Source organism: Cynocephalus volans, chromosome 1 (genome assembly GCF_027409185.1).
Source record: "Cynocephalus volans isolate mCynVol1 chromosome 1, mCynVol1.pri, whole genome shotgun sequence".
In the NCBI taxonomy this organism is placed as follows: Eukaryota; Metazoa; Chordata; class Mammalia; order Dermoptera; family Cynocephalidae; genus Cynocephalus; species Cynocephalus volans.
The window spans coordinates 1789232-1809543 of NC_084460.1; positions in this window are offsets into that span (position 1 = coordinate 1789232).

The window sequence follows — 20312 nt, forward strand, 5'->3', positions numbered from 1 at the left end:
AGATCAGGGTTTCACCTATGCCTTGGGCACTCCAAACAGGAAGAGACCCTAGAATTTTTAGGGACCCCTTGCTGGCCTTATCTCACAGAATATATACCCAAAGAGAACCACCAGGCCAGGTAATAGGTAGGAGGGGTCTTGCCAGCCCCAGAGGCTCCCATGGGGACATGAAGCAAGGGCTTGTCACCACCAAGAGAAGAAAGGAGACAAAGAGGAGTGTGATGGGGAGCAGCGAGTGCACTGGGGACCAGGAAGCCATCCCTGTGTCTAGAAAAGCAAAGGGAGTGTGACAGCCTCGCTGGCCACCATGCACCCCACTGGAACCTCCTCAGCCAGCTCCCAAGGCCTTGCGTGCCACCTTGTCTTGTTCCCAAAACGTCTGACATGAAGCCTGGGCTGCATAAACAAGCGAAAGCTTCCATTAGTGACACCATCTCCTACCTCTGTTTTCTAAGGCCCAGATGTATTTGTTCCAGAGCTTGCCCAGGTTCTGGCCATCGTGAGCACCTGTAAGTAGAAGCAGGATTTGTGTCTTGTCCAAATTACCCCCCACCCTCCTTACTCTTTGCCTCCCTCACAACCTGGCCAGGTGACGGTCTAGGAAGCCTGGGTTCCTCTGTCCCCACCCCCACGCGACCACCGGCTGGGGTCTCCCTCCCACCCCCTCCTACCTTGGACACGGCCACTGCCACGTCCCTTTGGGGAGACTCCGGTGGCCATACCTCTGTGCCAGTCCTCACGCCTCTGCTGCGCCACTGGGGACCGCAGCCTCCGGCAGAGCCCTTGCGTGCAGGCCACAGGGCAGCCAGCAGGGGAGCGGGGGTCAGAGAGGCACAGAGACCCCGCGTCCCTCTCCCCTCCCGCGCCACAGTGCTGCCTCTCCTGAGCATCCCTGGGCCCGGCCACACACTGCCCTGCAGAGGCCACTTACTCCGTGGCGTCCTGCTCCTCTGGCCGGGAAGCTGCGCTGCTCGGGCACTGCAGGCGGACGCCGCTCCCGCGAAGGGTCCTCTGCGCTCAGGCTACTGCAGGGCCTGGCTCCCCGGGGGCCACCGGACCAGGGCTGTCCACCCCCAACCCTGAGCCGTCAGGGACCCCTGCCCCTCCCCAGTCTCACACGCACGCACACACACACGTGCGCACACACGCGTGCTGCCGCTGCCACCCACACCCTGGCTGGGCACCCTGCGTCTCACAGCCCAGGGCAGGAACAGAGCACGAGGCGGCAGGTAGGGGAGGACCCTCGAAGGCAAAGGAGGAGGGGTGGGAGTCAGGCAGGGTGGTCCGCACCGAGGAGGCAGGCAGCCCCTTCCTCTAGCTTCCCCGAGGCCCACGCCCAGGCGCCTGCTTAGCAAAGGCCATCCTGTGACAAGAGCTCTGTGCGGGGCGGCCCAGCTCCTGTGTCCGCCAGGTTAGGCCACTCTGTCTTCGTGGCCTCAGTCCAATTCTTCATCCTCCCACGAGGATGAAGGATTAAGTGCATGTCTTTCTTAATCTGCTAGGTCCTCACATGCAGCGTAGGCTAAAGGAGTACTGGGGTGACTGAAATCCCAGCTCCAGGCAGCCCTCTTCCTGCCACCCCACCTCTGTCCACCTGTGCGTATCACTGTTAAACGGCTGTTTGTCCAAGTAACCTCTCTTAGGCACAGCCTTTTCCCTCTTCATAAGATATGGGGAAAGAACCAAGTCTGGAAGCCAGATCGCTGAAGGAAGGGGCCCCCGCAGCCTGCAGGCAGTTTCACTCCACCGCCATCGGAGAGCACTTCCCAGATTAAGCTCCTTAGAACACAGTGTCTCAGTTTCTGCTTCTGACAAGATGGCACACTGTGATCCTGTGAAAGCTTGTAAGGAACCTGTCTATGTAAGCCCTGGATGTCCGTGCACAAGGCAGAGAGGATTAAGAGGCTTGAAGGTCTAGAAGAGGTAATGGCTGCTTTGGAAACTGTTGGCCACATGCTTGGCTGTATGGCTACATGGTGTACCCTTGCATAGGCTCTGCAGACCCTCGCTCTGCTCCTGCCCGTGACTCTGACTGGGAAAGATGCCCTGCTGGGTGCCAGTTGGAAGACAACATGTCGTTTCCTATGGAATCAAGTCAAAATAATTCCACTGGGGCTTCAAGGTTGCCTCACTCTGGCCAGACCCTCCCCATCGAAGACCCACGTGCTGCCTCTGCCCCTCTGTCATGCTGGTCTCCTCTCTTTCTCTGTACACACACGCCTGTGTGCACTTCTCTTACACGTCTGCACCTCCTTCTCCACTTCTCGTTCACACCCAACCATCTTCCCTGTGTGACGTAAGCCCCTCCTCTGCCACAAAGCCCCCCCCTTCCCTCCTTGTCACCATGACTGGCGCCATCTGCACCACAGAGTTTATTTAGCCTGTGAGTTTGGTCTTCCAAAGCAAATTGTAAACTCCTTGCAGGAAATGACTGCACACTACACGTAACAGACTGATGGAAACATCAGGAAAACCTAGAGGTGGTGCATCAGGAAGATACAGACTATCTAACTGAAGGTTTTGTGCATCTTTTGCTGGAATTCTCACCTTGTGTCTTCATAATACTAATCCCTCACATGTAGACGGCACCTTACGATCGTTATGGGAGAACCTTGAAACATCCCCTCATCAGGACCTGAGACCCTAGGGTGCCACCTTATCCCCAGGAAGGGAATGGGACTATGAATTTTAGACAAGGTGCACCACAGTCTAGTGGCCTTTGCCAGAGCTGGGCTACACATCTGCTGTGAGGCAGGAATTTACTGATCACCTGCAAACCTCCCCCATTAAATGCCCTTTGGGCTTATAGATCATAAAGACTGGGGAGAAGCTAGTTTATCAACATCTCACGACTGTCAATAAGACCATGACTGGATGCTACCATAGAACCGTCTGCCCCAAGCAAAACAACAAAAGGCACAAAAGCCTCTCCCTCGCTCAACCCCCCACGCTCACAGAGCCCTGGCTGCAGCCCGTGAAAAAGTCCACGGCCACCTGCCCCACTGCTGAGTGAGCTAAGCCAGCCCTGGGGCCCTGAGACCAGATGCACACCTGAGGGCAGAGGGCTGGGAACTGTGTGGGTGAAAACTGGCGACACAGGGAGCGGTGGGTGCACTCATGCACTCACGCCAGCACTAACGCTCATTACGTCATTCCTGTGTGCCAGACGGTGTTTAAACGTCATCCTCACACAAGCCTATGAGGTAGGAGCTACAGACACCCCCTCATACTATGAGAAAACTGAGGCACAGAGAAGTTGAGTAATTTGTCCGGTATCACACAACTGATAAGTAGCAGGACCGGGATTCGAACCCATCAAACCCAGGCGGTTGGGGCCCAGAACCCATATGCTTAACAAGTGCACCATTCTGTCTCTTCAGCCTCCTGGTGTGTCATGGTATGTTTTACTGGGATGAAAAGAATCAAAGGGTGATCTTACGATCCAGAAGAGGACGCCCCAAGGTACCAAAATATAAATTTTCCTGTTGGTTCTCGCAAGAATCCCGTGCATGTAGACATGCAAACCAACCTTCCTTCCTCCCCCTGCTGTCCATCATCTACTCACCCAGATCAGACAAGGGGTTTTCAGACCCTTGGGATCCAGGGCTGAGGTGCCTCAGAAAGCGAGGCCCTGGGAAGTCGGTCCGGTGCCCAATGCATTCGAACCGAAGAAAGCTCTCCTGTCTCCCTCTCTCTCAGTGTGAACAAGATTTTATTGGAACAGAAGAGCACCACCGTGTTTTATAGGATGTTGGAAATGACTGGTATAGACGCTGAAGATCAAGCTGGGTAATTCGGGTCTTAGTACTTGGCCTCTGGCTCGTACTGACTGGAGCAGTCCCGACGGGACGTGTCCTCTCTCCCCTGGACAGACACTATCCAGGGTGCCGCCTCTGCCTTCACGGGCTCTCTCTGGCAGGACCCAGGGCGAGATCCTTCTCACCGTCAAACTTAGGAAGGGCTGGACCTCTTGGGGCCAAATGTGTAGCCTCACTAGCCCCACAGAGAGCCTTGCAGGTGCTGATTTCATCGCTCACTTGTCATGGTCTTTACACTTTATGCTCCCCTCACGTAATTTAGTTTTCCTTTTGTTTCATTATTACTGTTGTAAGTTGCCTCAGATTTTCAGTGAGTGACACGTAGGAGGCTGTCAAAATTAATAACTATGTTTGTATAAGAGGATTTTTTGAGCATCGGCTGTATATTGCTGTGGACCAAGTGGCTTGTCCAGAGTCACAATCAGTAAAAACAGTGAAGTCACTACCTCCCCTGCCTCTACTCCCTGACTCCTGTGAAGAGTCGGATAAACATTTGGTTCCGCCAGTGTCGCCAGGGCCCCTTGACTACACGCAGGTCTAGCCTCTTTAAGCTGAAGCACATTTCTCAATTACAATTCTGGGTTACTATTGCCCAACCTGAGAAACTTGCTTCTCAGTGGAATCTTCTAGAAGACAAGACAAGGAGAAAATCCGTATGTGTGTGTGTGTGCATTCGTGTGTATGTTTAACACAATGTCTTCCAAATACCTTTCCAGGGGGGGTCTTCAAAAATCTCATGGAAAGATTTGTTTTATCTTTTAATTCCACTTTTCCATAACTGTTTGAAGTGCCCTCATATTTATGTCTCTATTTGCCTTGGTCAATTCTACTTGTCCCCACCATACCCATTTCTGTCCACTTGTCCTGCTCCTGTTCTCCCATCCTTGAAAAGGTGCAAAAATGAGCGACGGAGGAAGACCGAGCCCACAGGGGACGAAAGAGCAGCCCTGCACAGCCACTGCCTGGGAGACAGAAGGGACAAAGGAGTGAAAACCTGAAGGTACAGGCAAAGGAGAGAAGCTCTTGGGCTGGGGGTTCGAGGGAGGGGAGGCGCCGTGCAGAGGTGTGATGGGGAGGGGCAGTTTCGGATGCCCCAGTGTGGACGGGATGCCTTGCCTGCCAGTCAGCTGAGCTTTCCCCCGGACCCAGGTAAACCTACGTGACGCAGGTCACCACCGTTCCTCAGGGCATTCATACCCATGTGCTGGGAGGAAGGAAGCAGCCCTCGGCTTTGTGGCTCGATTTTCCAAACAGGGAGCTCAGCCCTGTCCGCATTTTTTGCTTTGTCCCTAGATGCTCCCAGTATTTCGTGCATAATGGAGACCGCGTGGGGGGTAGGCTGCATCCCTGTGGCCTCTGGCAGCCCTCCCGTCCCCAGTCAAGCTGAGACGAGACAGCTAATTGTAAGAATTGCCCACAAGTGCCTCCGCTGCCATTCCTGCCAGGCTCGTGGATGCAATAACAGGTCTTTGTGCACTGTGGGCCATTGCTAACAAGAATAACTAAATCATTCATTTCATTAACAACAGGGTTTGGCAGATAATTGTGCAAGAGGCAATTATCAGTCACGCACATTCCAGGAAGGACTGTGGTCGGCTGACTCGCAACAGAGCTGCCAGGAGAAATAGGAGACAAGGTCGAAACCACCGCTAGGCTCTCAGCCCCAGGATGAGCCACACTTTCAAGCCTGTGGCTTTATGGCTTTATGGTCAGAGCTGGAGAGAAAGTGAGAGAGAGAGTTCAGGTTTCCTTCTTGCACAAAGATTCTCTAGGTCACCTTGACTTTTCTTTCTTATTTGGTAGAACAAAGCTCCAAATCCCAACATCCTCTGTCCCTGCTTCACTGCAGACATGATCTTCACAGATCTGCCACAGTCATCTTCCTGAAATGCTAATTTTATCACGTTAGCCTCCTGATCAGGAAATGGAAAAACACACTCCTTGTCTATAGGTTCCAAGTTCAGCTCAGGTTAATATCAACAAAACCCTCCCCGAGTCCATCAACAGATGAAGGGATAAGCACGACATAGTATATTCATACGATGGAATACCACTCAGCAATAAAAATGGATGAAGTACTGACACATGCCACAACATGGATGAACGTTGAAAACATTATGCTAAGTGAAGGAAGCCAGACACAAAAGGCCACATTTTGTATGATTCCAATTATAATGAAATTAATAGGCAGAATAGGCAGATCTAGAGAGATAGGAAGTAAATTAACGGTGGCCCAGGGCTGGAGGGCAGACAAAGGGAGGAAACTGGGAGTCACTGCTAATGGGTATAAGGTTTCTTTTGGAGGTGATGAGAATGTTTTAGAATGAGATGCTGGTGATGCTCACGTAAGTTTGTGAATATACTAAACCCACTTCAAAAGGGTGAATTTTATGGTATGTAAATTCATACAAAAACTCTCCCTTGAACTTGAGGCATGGGATAAGGTGGGGTCTGCCAAGAGCTGCGCTTGCAGGGACCCTGTCTGTTCACTGGCACCAGACTTGTGGGCACAGTCCTGGGAACAGGACTAAATAGGCTCCTTGAGGTTTGTATGTAATGTCCCCTTCCAGGGATTCTTTGGGGCACACAGTTCACAAATTCATGCTTGGTGCAAGTTAGGATTACAAAGGAAGTACTCATTCTTTCTAACATTTCTCCTATTGGTTGGATAATCAAATTAGCTCAAAATTCTAAATTACCCTTCTCTACCTGGCTGTCTAATTTGTGAAGAAAGGTTCTGGGACATTCCAGGGTGCTGGAACATGTAGTGGCTAATTTTCCCAAGAGCATGTTCAGTGAGGTATTTGTTTATTATTACCAGAACTCACTCCCTGATCTCCAAATCTTGTCACCCTACCTGATTAATCACTTGACTGGAATTAAGGTTTTTCTCAAGCATGGATTCCTGCCCCCAACTTTGCAAAGTTTACAGTATCATGTAAATGTTCTTTGAGTATTTCTGAAACTACTACTATTATTATTCTCAAGGCATGTTGAATGAAAGAATAAAGACACAATACAAAGATATTAGGAATTGTTGCTTTGAGCTAAAAGGAAGAGACATTTACAAAAAAGTCAAACCTACTTTAGTGGCTCCTGTACATAGAATGACATGGGATGAAACATTGTGTGTAATTTTAAATATGTTTGCTAGATAACTGGTCATATTTCTTCACAGTAACCCCAAGACTGCCTCTTTGATTTTTGTTTCCCCATCTAGAAAGTAGGGAAAACACCCACTGGTAGAATTCTTGAGATTATTCCCTTATTTTATTTCTGACTTTTCACAACTGAGAAATAGTTCTGATTGTTACTGTCTTCTTCTCTCTATTTATTTTATTTATTCTTATTTTATTTCACTGTTTACTGCATTGAATGAGAAGGAGGAGGAACACACCACCAATAAAGCCTGTTGATCCGAGTAGTTCTCAAGACTGACCTGGGGAAGGAAGTAGGTCAACCTCATGGAACAAAGCCTGGGGTTGCCTGTGGATTTGGGTTCCTGCAGTGTCAGCTGGTGTGAAAGGAACAAGTTCAGTGATAGGAAAGGAGGACGGGCCAGGACAGTCTTGGGAAGATCATTTTCACGGGCCTCAGTGTCTGTACCTGTGACATGAAGTGTCTAGAACAGGCGATCTGGTCTAGGTGTCATGACTTCCAGGCTGGCATTGTGTCCCTTCATCACAGTCACATTGTTTACTGCATCCCTGTCCACCAAGAGCTTGGCTTTCCAGAGCCACCGATAATGGGAAAGCAAGGCACTTATCACCAATGAATGTGCCCTGATGCCTTATCTGTGGAGTTAGCACCAAGCTAAACGCTGAGATTTGTCAGACAGTTGTGGGGAAGGAAAAATGATCTCATCTTCATCAAGTTCCTTCCTGAGTGAAGTCCAGTTCCCAGTTGCTTTGGCTCATTGGCCATGACACAGTTCTGTTGACACATGTCAGAAGAGGACAGGGTGCAAAGGACATGGGTGCCAAGGCAGGTGGATGTGGTCTGGAGCTGCCAGGGATTGGTCAGACTTCTGGGGAGAAGCCAGAAAACCCAAGTCCACAGAGGGCCTGAGTCAGGGGTGCAGGGAAGATTGACGGCACAGGATCTCTGCAAGCAGGTGCTGCGTCTTCCTCTTCTTGCTATGGCTGATGCCAGGGCTGGGCTGGGAAGAGAGGGTATGCCCTTTGGCACTGCTGCTGGGTGTAGAGACCAGGGCATCTAGTCAGAAAAACATCTGGCACTACCTAGTCACATTTGCAACATATCCCTACACATCAGCCATTCTGCTCCTATGCACAGCCCAGAGACATTCTCTCAAGGCCTGCTGAGGACGTTCCCAGCAGTGATATATGTGGGGGGAAGAGAAGTGAGACAATCCAGGGGTGTGGCTCCGGGAGAAGGGCTGTAAAACGTCAGGACAGAGGACAGCACTGGGTGAGTGCACACCATGAAACAGCAAACTAGATGAATACAGAACACAGCACTCAGGGAAAAAGCAAAATTAAACTGATAACACCATTCATGTAAATTAAATCTGCATGCATACAAAACCATAATATACAGTTTGGAAGAATGCATACAAATAAAGAGATGAACACTATGCACAGTACAATGTTTGCTTATAAGTGTGGAGCCTGGGATTGAGAATCAGAGAATAAACAAATACATGTACACATCAGTGAAACAAGACGGGGCAGTCTAATGACCCAAGGAGTCTGAGTAACCCATATTCTACACCGTAAATAAAAATAGAAAAAACAGTAAGACTTGACAGCTGGAAATTGTTTTGTGGAGTGTGTGTCTAGAGCCAAGTGACCTGAAAATCTGATGTGGTCACCGTCACAAAACCCTAGTGCCAACGTGTCTTACTCCCACAATGCTGCCATTCTCCCACTGATAACATACAGGAAAGGAAATGCAAAAGAGGAATTTTATGGGGTTTCTTTGTGTGTAGACAGCCTCTCTTCTGGGATGGCTCCCACTCAGAGAAATAAAGTACTGAAGAGTGTCACCCTGCGAGTGGTGGGGAGGGGTGCTTGGCAAGCTCTTAGAGCCAATACCAAGGCCCCAAAAGATTTTGCTGCTCTCTTGTCTTATTATTCCCTGTCACACTAGATTATGGGAGCATTAGAATTTTCCAACTAAAAGTCATTTCTAGGTAGGACAGCAGCCCCCAAATGCATGCTGACTCTCAGATCTGCTGGGGACACAGCCACACTGCTTTACCCCTCACATCAGCACACTGGCTGCTGCTGAAGTCTGTTACACTGGTAGCCCTCAATGGACATGCTTCCCGGTATCCATGCTCATGTGTGGTTCCCTCCCACATTGACCCGGACTTGGCCATGTGACTTCCTTTGGAGAATGTAACATTAGCAAGCATGATGCAATCAGAGTTCTGATAAACACTCACATGTTGGGGCTTAGCCTCTAGTAGACCTCTTGGGGCTCTTGCAGCCCGTAGTCACCACATTAAAGGTTCAGCCACCCTGCTGGAGACACCACATAGAGAGAGAGATGGCTGGGCAGCCCCCAGCTGATCCAGCCACCCCAGCAGGGGTGCCAGACATGTGACCGAAGAAGCTATTTTGGATATTCCAGTCCCAGCAAAAATCACGTGAAACAGGAAACCTGCCCAGTCCAGCCCAGTCAACCCACAGAAATCACAAGAAATAATAAGACAACATTGTTCTTATTACACCATGTCATTCAATTGTAGGACCATTTCAGAAAAGAACAGATATGAAAGATCATGACTTACGTGCTTGGTTAGTGCTAACTTCTTCATCTCTGAGGCAATGGGAAGGGCTGAGAAGACCCCCACCTGTGTCCCAACAACCACCACACTCACTAGAATGAACACTCCATGAGCACATGGACTTGCCTGTGTGGGATTTTTGGTGGAGAGGAGGAGGAGGAGGCTTTATTAAGATTTTTTCCAGCTTTATTGAAGTATAGTTGACAAATAAAAATAGTGTCTATTTAAGGTGTACAATGTTTTGACATATGTAGACATTGTGAAAAGGTTACCACAATGATATAGTTTGGATATTTTGTACCCCCCAAAGCACACAGTGAAGTCTGATCCCCAATGTGGCAGCGTCGGGAGGTGTTTGGGTCATGGGGGCAGATCCCTCATGAACAAATTAATGCTCTCCCTGGGTGGAGGGGAGGTGAGTACTCACTCCTAGTTCTTGTGAGAGCTGGTTGTAAAAAAGAGCCTGGCACCTCTCCTCTCTCTTGCTTCCTCTCGCCATGTGATCTGCTTGTACCCGCCAGCTGCCTGCCACTTTCCACCATGAGTAGAAGCAGCCTGAGGCCCCTGCCAGATGCAGCTGTCCCAGAATTGAAAGCCAAATAAGCCTCTGTTCTTTATAAATTACCCAGTCTCAATTGTTCTTTTATAGCACCAGAAAAGCAAAATAACATACACAATCAAGCTGATCGATATATCCATCACCTCACACACTTACTTTTTGTGTGTGGTAAGAACATTTAGAGCTGTTCTCTTAGTAAATTTCAAGTACAGCATTTTTAACTATAGTACCCTTACTGTACATTAGATCTGCAGAACTTATTTATCCTACATAACTAAAACTCTGTACCCATTAAAATATAATTCCCTTTGCCCATTTTTAAAGTCGGTTATTTATTTTCTTGTTATCGAGTTGTTTGAGTTCCTTATCTATTTTGGATACTGATCCCTTATCAGATGTATGGCTTGCAAGTATTTTCTCCCATTTTGTAGGTTGTTTTTTTCACTCTATTGATTGATTCTTTGCTGTGCAGAAGCTTTTCAGTTTGATGCAATCTTGTTCATCTATTTTTGCCTGTGCTTTGGGCGTCATATCCAAAAATTATTGCCCAGATCAATGTCAAGATGTTTTTTCCCTAATGTTTTCTTCTAGTAGTTTTACAGTTTCAGGTCATACTTTTAAGTCTTTAATCCATTTTGAGTTGATTTTGTATGTGGTGTGAGACAAGGGTACAATTTCATTCTTCTGCCTGTAGATCTCCAGTTTCCCAACACCATTTATTGAAAAGAATGCTCTTTTCCCACTGGGTGTTCTTAGCACCTTTGTCAAAGGGTCTTAATTTATTTCTAGGTACTCTATTCTGTTTCATTGGTCTGTATGTCTGCTCTTATGCCAGTACCATACTGTTTTGACTACAATAGCATTATAGAATATTTTGAAATCAGGTACTGAGATTCCATATAAGTTTTAAGATTATTTTCCTATTTCTATAAAAAATTTCATTACAATTTTGATAAGGATTGCATCTGATCTGTAAATCACTTTGGGCAGTATGGACATTTTAACAATATTAATTCTTCAAATCCATGAACAAGGTATATCTTTCCATTTTCCATTTACTTGTATCTTCTTCAATTTCTTTTATCAATGTTTTGTAGTTTTCAGTGCACAGAAATTGAAGAAGATACAAGTAAATGGAAAGATATATCTTGTTCACCTCCTTGGTTAAATGCATTTCTAAGTATTTTATTCTTTTGATGCTATTGTAAATGGGATTATTTCTTAATTTCTTTTGTAGATAGCTTGTTGTTAGTGTATAGATACACAACTAATTTTTGTATGTTGATTTCATATGTTGCAACTTTTCTTAATTTGTTTATTAACAAATTACTAACAGTTTTTTGGTGGAGTCTTTAGGGTTTTCTATGTACAAGATTATGTCATCTGCAAACAGAGATAGTTTCTTTCCAATTTGGATGCCTTTTATTTCTTTTTCTTTTTCTTGCCTAATTGCTCTGGCTAGGACTTCCAGTACTATGTTAAATAGATGTGGCAAGAGTAGGCATCCTTGCTTTGTACCAGATCTTAGAGGAAAAGCTTTCAGTTTTTCCAATTGATTATGATGTTAGCTGTGGGCTTTTCATATACGGTCTTTATTATATTATATTTAGGTACATTCATTCTAATTACCTAATTTGGTAAGAACTTTTATCATAAATTTTAAAAATTTTGTCAAATCAAATGCTTTTTCTACATTTATTGAGATAATCATTATGATTTTTAACCTTCATTCTGTTAATGTGTTGTATCACATTTATTGATTTGTGTATGTTGAACCGTCCTTGCATTACAGGGATAAATCCGACTTGATTATGGCATGTGATCCATTTAATGTGCTGTTGAATTCTGTTTGTTAGTATTTTGTTCGGGATTTTTGCATTTATGTTTATCAAATGTATTAACCTCTAATTTTCCTTCATGTTATGTCCTAATCTGGCTTTAGTATCAAGGCAATGCTGGCTTAGTAAAATGAGTCTGAGAGTGTTTCCTCCTCTTCAATTTTCTGGAAGAGTTTGAAAAGAATTGGTGTTAATTTTTCTTTAACTGCTTGGTAGAATTCACCAGTGAAGCTACCAGGTCTTGGGCTTTCTTCTTTATTGTTGGGAGTTTTTTGTTAACTGATTAAATCTTTTTACTCATTATTGGCCTGCTCTGTTTTTCTGTTTCTTCATGATTCAGACTGTGTAGATTGTATGTTTCTACCCATTTATCCATTTCTTCTGTGTTATACAATTTGTTGGCATATAACTGTTTGTAGTAGTCTGTTGTGATCCTTTGCATTTTTGTGGTATCAGTTGTAATTTCTTCTTTCGAATTTATAAGTTTTATTTATTTGAGTCTTTTCACTTTTTCCTTAGTCTAGCTAAAGGCTTATCAATTTTGTTTATCTTTCAAAAAAATTTTACTTTTATTGATCTTTTCTATTGCTTTTCTGGTTTCTATTTCATTTATTTCTTCACTGATCTTTATTATTGCCTTCCTTCTGCTAACTTCAGGCTGTTCTTTTTTTCTCCTTCCTTGAAGGGTATAATTAGGTTGCTTATTTGAGATATTTCTTTTTCTTAATGCAGTCATTAATCACTATAACTTCCTTCTTAGAACTGCTTTTACTGCATCCTCTAAGTTTTGGTATGTTGTGCTTCCATTTCCAGTTGTCTCTCTCTCTCTCTCTCTCTCTATATATATATATATTTTTTTTTTTTTTAATTTTCCTTTTGATTTCTTCTTTGACCCATTGGTTGACCTGAAGTGTGTTGTTTAATCTCCACATATTTGTGAAACTTTCAATTTTCCTTCTATTATTTATTTCTAGCTTGATACAGTTGTGGTTTGAAAAGATCCTTGATATAATCTTGATTTTCTTAAATTTGTTTAGACTTGTTTTATAGCCTAACATATGATCTATCCCAAATAATTTTCTGTGTTCATTTGAAAAGAATGTGTATTCTGCTGCTGTTGGATGAAATGTTCTGTATAGGTCTGTTAAGTCCTTTTGGTCTATAGTGTTGTTCAAGTCCACTGCCTCCTTATTGACTTTCAGTTGGGAATATCTATCCATTGTTGAAAGTGGGGTATGGAAGTGTCCTACTATTATTGCATTACTGTCTATTTCTCCCTTCAGTGCTGTTCATGTTTTCTTTATATATTTAGGTGCTCTGATGTTGGGTTCATATATGTTCATAACTGTTATATCCTCTTGACAAATTTACCTTTTTATCATTACATAATGACGTTTTTTTTTTTTGTCTGTTGTGACAGTTTTTGACTTAAAGTCTATTTTATCAGATATAATTATAGCCACCCCTCCTCTCTTTTGATTACCATTTGCATGAAATATTTTTTCCAACTCTTCACTTTTAGTGTATGTGTGTCCTTAATGCTGAACTGAGCCTCCTGTAGGCAGCATATAGTTGGATCTTGTTTTTTTATTCATTAAGCTACTGTATCAAATTCCTGGAACCTGCATTTGTGAGGTCTGGCCTGGCACTGGAGTTCACTGGGGCATGCCTGGTGCCAGGGCACACAGTGAAGCTGGGTGTTCACCTCACTCTCCTTCCCCACACATGAAGGGTATCTCCCTCAGTGATGCACTGCAGAGGCTTGGGTGAGGGGTGACACAGGTAATGTGAAGCTGTCCTTCCTACATTCTTCATTGTGTCTTGTCTTACCCAGGTCTTGTAATTTCCCACCTAGATTCCTCAGCTCTTGTGAAGGTATTTTCATTGCATGGATCATTGTTCAAATCTGTGTTGTAGTGAAAGAACGAGTTCTGGAAAGTCCTATTCCACCATCTTGCTGATGTCTTGACTCCCTCATTAGCCATGCAGGTCACTGTCATGTCCCTACTGGCTAGAACCACCCCCATACATAGCAGACACCCCATAAATATTTGTTGAATGAATGAATGAACAATGAACAGTTGAGTGAAACCCTAAACCTAGGGTCTGGAGTGTGCCCAGGTGATGACCTCTGTATGTTGCCTTGGCATGGGCTTGTGCTGCATGATGCTGCTGAGTCTTCAGGTGACCAACTGCACAGCATCACTCAAAGTCAGCCAGGTCTGGCAGTCTCCTAGGTGGGCAAGCTTAGCCCAGCGTGGCCAATGCCTTTCCTTCTCTCACCACTAGAGGGCAGATACTCCCTGTGGATTCAGCCAAGGCCAGTCAGTTCCGCTGCCCACGCTCCAAAGGCACCTTGGGCTTCCTGCTGAACAGAATACTAAATGGCTCTGTCAAGATCCACCTAACTCGGAGGTCACCACAGAGGTACCAAGTGGAAAAAAGGCATGAAATGGAAGTCCCGTATCCGCACCCTGGTGCGGGGGATGAAACTGGAGTCGGCCTCCCTTCCTCAGCTGCCCCTGCAGCGGGGATCCCCAAACCAAGGGCTCTGATTCCTCTCTATGTTCTGATCCCAGGCAGTGTCACCTTTTAGGGAGACAGGCGTGGAGTCTGCTTCCTGCACCTTGCTCCCCAAAATGAAGAAGACAAATGTTTCTAATTTAAAAACTGCTGATGAGTAGAAACAGGCCTGAGGAGCTGAACAGGAGGACCTCAGTGCGTGCCCGTGAGTGTGTTTGGGGTGAGGGCAGCTCAGGGCCAGGCCATCCTGGGTGCTTGTCGACATGTTGTGTCTCAGCTGATCCTCCGGGGACTTCTGGGAGGTGGGTATTTTTATTCCAAGTTTACACATAAAGGGACTGAGGGTCAGAGTGGCTAATGTGCTCAACTCCACAGCTGGGAAGTGACCAAGCCAGGACCCAGCACAGGGTAGACTGGCTTTTTGGTTTCTCCTATTTCCCACACAGATAGCCAGTGAGCAAACTTGGGCAATGTGGAGCAGGGTGTGGAGCTCCAGAGTAGACAGCCTCCGTGAAGGACTTTACTGACCAGCCGTGTCTTCCCATCTCATCTGTTTCTCACATCAGCTCTTCAAAGATGCAAGGCTTAATCCCCACTCTCAGGCCGAGGAAGCAAGGCTGGGCCCGGCGAAGTGCCCTGCCTGGCACTGCCACACCAGGCTCAGGCTCGGGGCCTGCCTGGGCACGGCCAGCAGCTGCTGCGCTTCAGTACTGGGGCTGAGGAGGGGACAGTCGTGCTTTCCATCCATCTCCCTATTCCCCAGGGCCCACGCAGGCTCAGCTACTTCTATTTCTCTGTTACTTCTCCTGCTGCGGTTCCTCCTCCATAAAGTGGGTGGCAGTAGCCCCCCTCCCCCGCTCTTTAAGATGCAAATTAGACCTGGAGTGAAAAGCCAGAGATGTGAAGAAAACCAGACTGCAGACCTTAAAAAATTGTGCAAACTCTGCTTCTCCTTCTTAAAGATTTTGATACTGCTAATATGAGTTTCTGGGGGATAAATCCTTTTCCTTTCTTCTTTCCTCCCCAGCTCCTAACTCATTTCAATTCTAGGTGACAAGAAGCAACTGGGCTCAGCACAGACACTGTGCTGGGTGCCAAGCTGGGGTGGGGCAGCAGAGGCACGTGTCTGAGCGTGGCAGCTCTGCCCAGGAGGGAGGGGCAGCACTTGCACAGAACGCAGACGCCAGGCCACAAGGCTTGTGCTGGGTGCATTTCCTCCCCTTGGAAGCTCTGAGATGACCTCAATGTTAGGACAAAGCTCTAAAGGCAAAGGTTCCCATGCCCGCTGTGGGGGGACAGAGTGAAAGGGTACCCAGAGCCACAGACTTCTCACTTCTCTGTCACTGCCTCTAGTGCTAGGAGCCAGGTTGGTGTTCCCAGGAGACACAGTGGTGATGGTGGTGATGGGACTCCATGTCCCTGCACTGCCCATCCTCCCCAGGGGCTCACACTGGACAGAGTCAGATGGCAGCAAACCTGCATCCTCGCGACCTTCAGAAGAGCACCTCATTTCTTTATCTGCAATGTCTGCCCTGAGCCGGGCTCCAGCCAACATAGTTGCTTCTCCTGCTGCAATTGCAAGAAACATTTTGGGAGTGGATATGCCTTTCTCCAAGGCACTTGAAGTTCCCCAGATGTTCTGATCACAACTGTGAGCTGATCACAGCACTATCGTCCCAAATTCAGCGGGGCAGAGGGAAGAGGATAGGAGGTGGTGCCTGTGTGTTCTGCATGCTCCGTCAAGCAGACTGACAGGAGCACACAGCCAACCTGCCTTCTGGGGCCGGGTCTCCTCCATGAGCGGGCAATCAGCAGAGGCCTGCTGCTGTGAGCAAGCACTTTTTAAGGATGGGGGAGTGGCTGGCACATAGTAGATGCCCAATAAGTGGTGGCAGGATGAAGGAACCGGTGGCATGCTTGCTTGCTTTTTACAATGTTGCTCTCAGGGGCCTCCAGATGTGCAGGCCGTTCTTGGTCTGGAGCACGGCCTCCTTCTCTTGCCCCTGCAAGGGCAGCGAGAGGACTCTCTGGCCCTGACAGAGACAGTGGAAGCCTTGCAGAGGGGGATGGGACAACAGAAGCCGCCTGCACCTGCAGCCGCTCACTTGGGTGGGGGCTCACACCACTCAAAAGCGGCCCCTTGTCCTCCTCTGCCCTCAGAGGCTATGGTCATTGAAAGGTCCTGGGTCTTCTCCCTGGGTAGAGGGATTGAGGTGACCCCTCAAAGTCTCTCTCAGCGTGTGAACTCAGTAGCCAGTTAGAGAGCTAAGTTCCAGGTGCTTCTGATGGGGCTGCCGGTAGGGGAGAAAGAAAGGGTCTAGACATGGGTAAAAGGTATTCTGCATCCTACATGCCCTGGACCTCCAGACCACTGCCAGGACTCTCTGTGTCCCAGGATGGCGAGAAGGGTCAAAGGGCACACACCTAATACCCTGAGAGCTGCCACCAGAGGCGTGAAAGGAGAGAGCACAGCATGGCAGACCCCAGAGCCTCCAGACAGACCTGCGAGTGGTGTCCTCGGGCTGGGCCTCCAGGCGGCAGCGGAGCTGCGCTCTGAAGAGCCCCGTTCCAGGGAGGAAGCTGATTTTGCCTGGCTGTGTGTCTACCTGGCATGCACAGAGGTTGGGAGAAGCATTCCAGCTCCACACTCTCCTCATCCTGAAGTCTGAGAGGAAGAGGGCCTACAGGGCAGACCCTGCCAATCCCCGGTCAGGCCTGCTGGGCCTCAAGGACGGATGGGGGCAATGGTCCGCCGTAGGGTTGGGTCACTAGCTAGGGACCCGAGCAAGCCATGTCTCCTCTGAAGCCTCCTCTCTGGCATTAGGAAAGGCCTATGTGTCTTATGCTCTAGTCACTCTACGACCTCTAGCACTGGCATGCAACCTATTCCCCAAGGACCCTATCTGTGACAGGCGGCCACCCTGGAAGTTGGAACTCACTGGAGCTGGATAAACACACTTTGGATTAGGCCAGGAGAAGAATGACAGGCTATTATAGTTATTAAAAATATAGCGCTTCTCATCCTCAGGATTCTTGTTCTCCCTCTTTGCTGCCTCAGTTGTGCACCCTCCTGATTTTAGGATGTTTAGGCTGGATGAGAGCTTATGCCCAGAGAGAGCAGCTGCCAAGTGTAAGGTCACACAGCCACTTAGTGGCCAAGCAGACACCAGGACCCAGTCCTGTTGGGTCCAGGCACACAGTTCTGATTTGTCAGTTTCTTCTCTGTCTTTTCCTGTCTCCCTCTACCGTCACTCATGCCTCTGGCCTCCACTGAAATGGTCTTTCCACTGCCTTCCAGAAAGCCTGAGAAGGAAAGATAAAAGGAGCAGACAAATAAAAAGAGGGGGAGGAGAACCAAGTCAACATTTTGCATGAGAAGATGGGCCATTTCATTGCAGAGCTCAATCCCCGAAAGGTGGAAACTGCATTGTCTCTATGTTTCTTGCTGGAATAACTGAGTGCTCCATGGAAACAAGAGTGAATACTTGCCAGGCCATCAGTCAGTTGGGTCCCTGTGTCACAGGTGTGCATGGATATGCACACATGAGGGACACGGCTGGGGGAGGCCACATGAGAGTGACCTTCAGACCACACCCATGTAAGTCAACAAAGGGTTTGTGAGGATTACAGGAAGGAGGCGGCTGGGCCTCTCAGATCATCATCTAGTCAAACTCTAGGACAGGTTTTAGGAAGATGAAGTCCAGAGAAGGGAAGCCACACATCTAAAGTCACCGAGGAAGTTTGTTCCCGTCCTAGGACTTGAACTCAGAATTCCAGACCCTTTCCAGTGGAGTGATGAGTACGGTTTAGGTATGGGTTAGCCCTGTGTTTATCAAGCTGCAGATAATGACCTATAGAGGCTCATGAAAGTAGTTTGGTGGGCTCCAAAATTTCTAAAATAAAATTAGAACAGAATGGAATAGTATGAAGTAGAATAGAACACAATTAGAAGGCATTCAGGGTAAGTTCTGTTTTTCAAAACATTTATTACATGTGTATGTACGTGTGGACATACATACACATATGTACTTGTGTGTGGGTGAATTCATCGCATTATGACATTAAATATTTTTCTTACTATGGGTTGGCATCAAAACCTGTTTGAAAGTCACTGGCTTAGCCAAGTAAAGCATAAAGCACTAGTCCAAGTCATGGTTCTAGCAACTCCTAGCATGGTGCTTTGGACAATCGTTCTTATCTTTCTGAACTTCGGTTTTTCTCATCTGTAAATTGAGAACAACGATAGAACCTATCTCATAAGATTGGGAAAATTAATATAATCCACGTAAGATGTTGAAGTAAATGTCAAGTATTAAATACGTATCTAATATTATATAGATAATACAAATATATACATATATGAGTATATGTACGTATTAAGGAGCCATATTCTGAGGGAGACAAAGAGCCCCAGCAGTCAGGCCCAGTAAGAAGCCGTCTCTGTGGAGGGAATCGAGGGACACCCAAGGAGGGCACGTGTCCAAAAGTCGGGCGCCTACCCGAAACCGATCAGTCACGTGTGGTTGAGCACTGCCCCATCCCTGCAGCATGCAAGTGTGTTTAGAAGGCTTGTCTTTACCTTTGCAGAAGGAAGGGCAGTTTGAGGTCTCCTGTACAAGGAAGGAGGCAGAAAGAGGAGAGGGGGAAGTCCCGAAGATGAATGTTGCCTCCTTCGTAACTCCATGGAGGGCAGGGGACACAGTCTAACTCGACCCCTTCCTCCTCGAGCAGCTGGACAGACCAGGGGAAAGGTTCTGCCTCCAGAGATCTGCCGGGCAGAGCTGAAGGGCGATGACATAATGCTGCTGTTGCTGCTCTTTGGTGTTTATTTGTTTTCTGTGCACGAGTAAACTTCTCTCGGCCCCCCGAGGAAGGATGGATTTGGGGGGAAGGACGTGGAGTCTTTCGGAACCCTTTGCATCCAGGGATGTGAGTGGCTTTTTATATTTAGCAGATGACTCACCTCCAAGCACATTAGTCACGGCCTCCCAGCTCCACTCTGGCAGGCTGGATGCTGGGGCTCTCAGTGGGGTGAGCTCCGATGGCAGATTGGGAGAAAGAGCAGGGGAGCTCAAGGGAGGCAAGAGACTGGGGGCTAACACTGGAGAAGGGAGACTAGGGCCCCAAAGCACAAGGACCAGTGGGAGAGGTGGCCAAGTCGTGCCCTGCAGAGAAGTGCCAGGCTGGCCAGAGACTCTGGCTCGGCCTTGCCCCAAGCATCCAGCCATGGGGGAGGGAGAGAGGAGGAGGGCCAGACCCACAGCACCTGGCTCGGGTGCCCACAAGCCCTCCAAGTGTTCCCCCCAGCTGTGCAGCAGCTCACAGCCTGGGCCCCATCCATGGGCTATGGCAGTGACAGACGGCCAAGCAGGGATTGTCAGAGGTGCTGTCAGGCCGGGCCTGGGCCAGGAGCCTGAGGAGGGTGGAAGAGGGGAGCATCCGTGGAAGACGCTATTGTCACGAGAGAGGAAGCAGGAGCATATGGGGCCTGGCGGAAAGGATCTCAAGTCTGGTCCGTGGCCCACTTGTGTCAGGAGACCCTGGAGGGCTTGTGAACATGGAAGTCTCCAGCCCCATCCCAGGTCTGCTCCACCTGACATTTCCGGGATGGGTCCAGAGAATCTGCTCATCACGGGGCTCGGGTGATACTCCTGCACGTTCAGGTGCAGAACCCTCAGGGCTGGAGCTGGAAGGCAGCACCCCAGTGCTGACGCAGTGTGGCACTCTTCTGTGTGCCTCAGTTTACCATTCGAAAAGTGAGATGCCCACTTCAAAGATTGTTTTAATATTTTTTTAAAAAATAGGAAATGAATATAAAG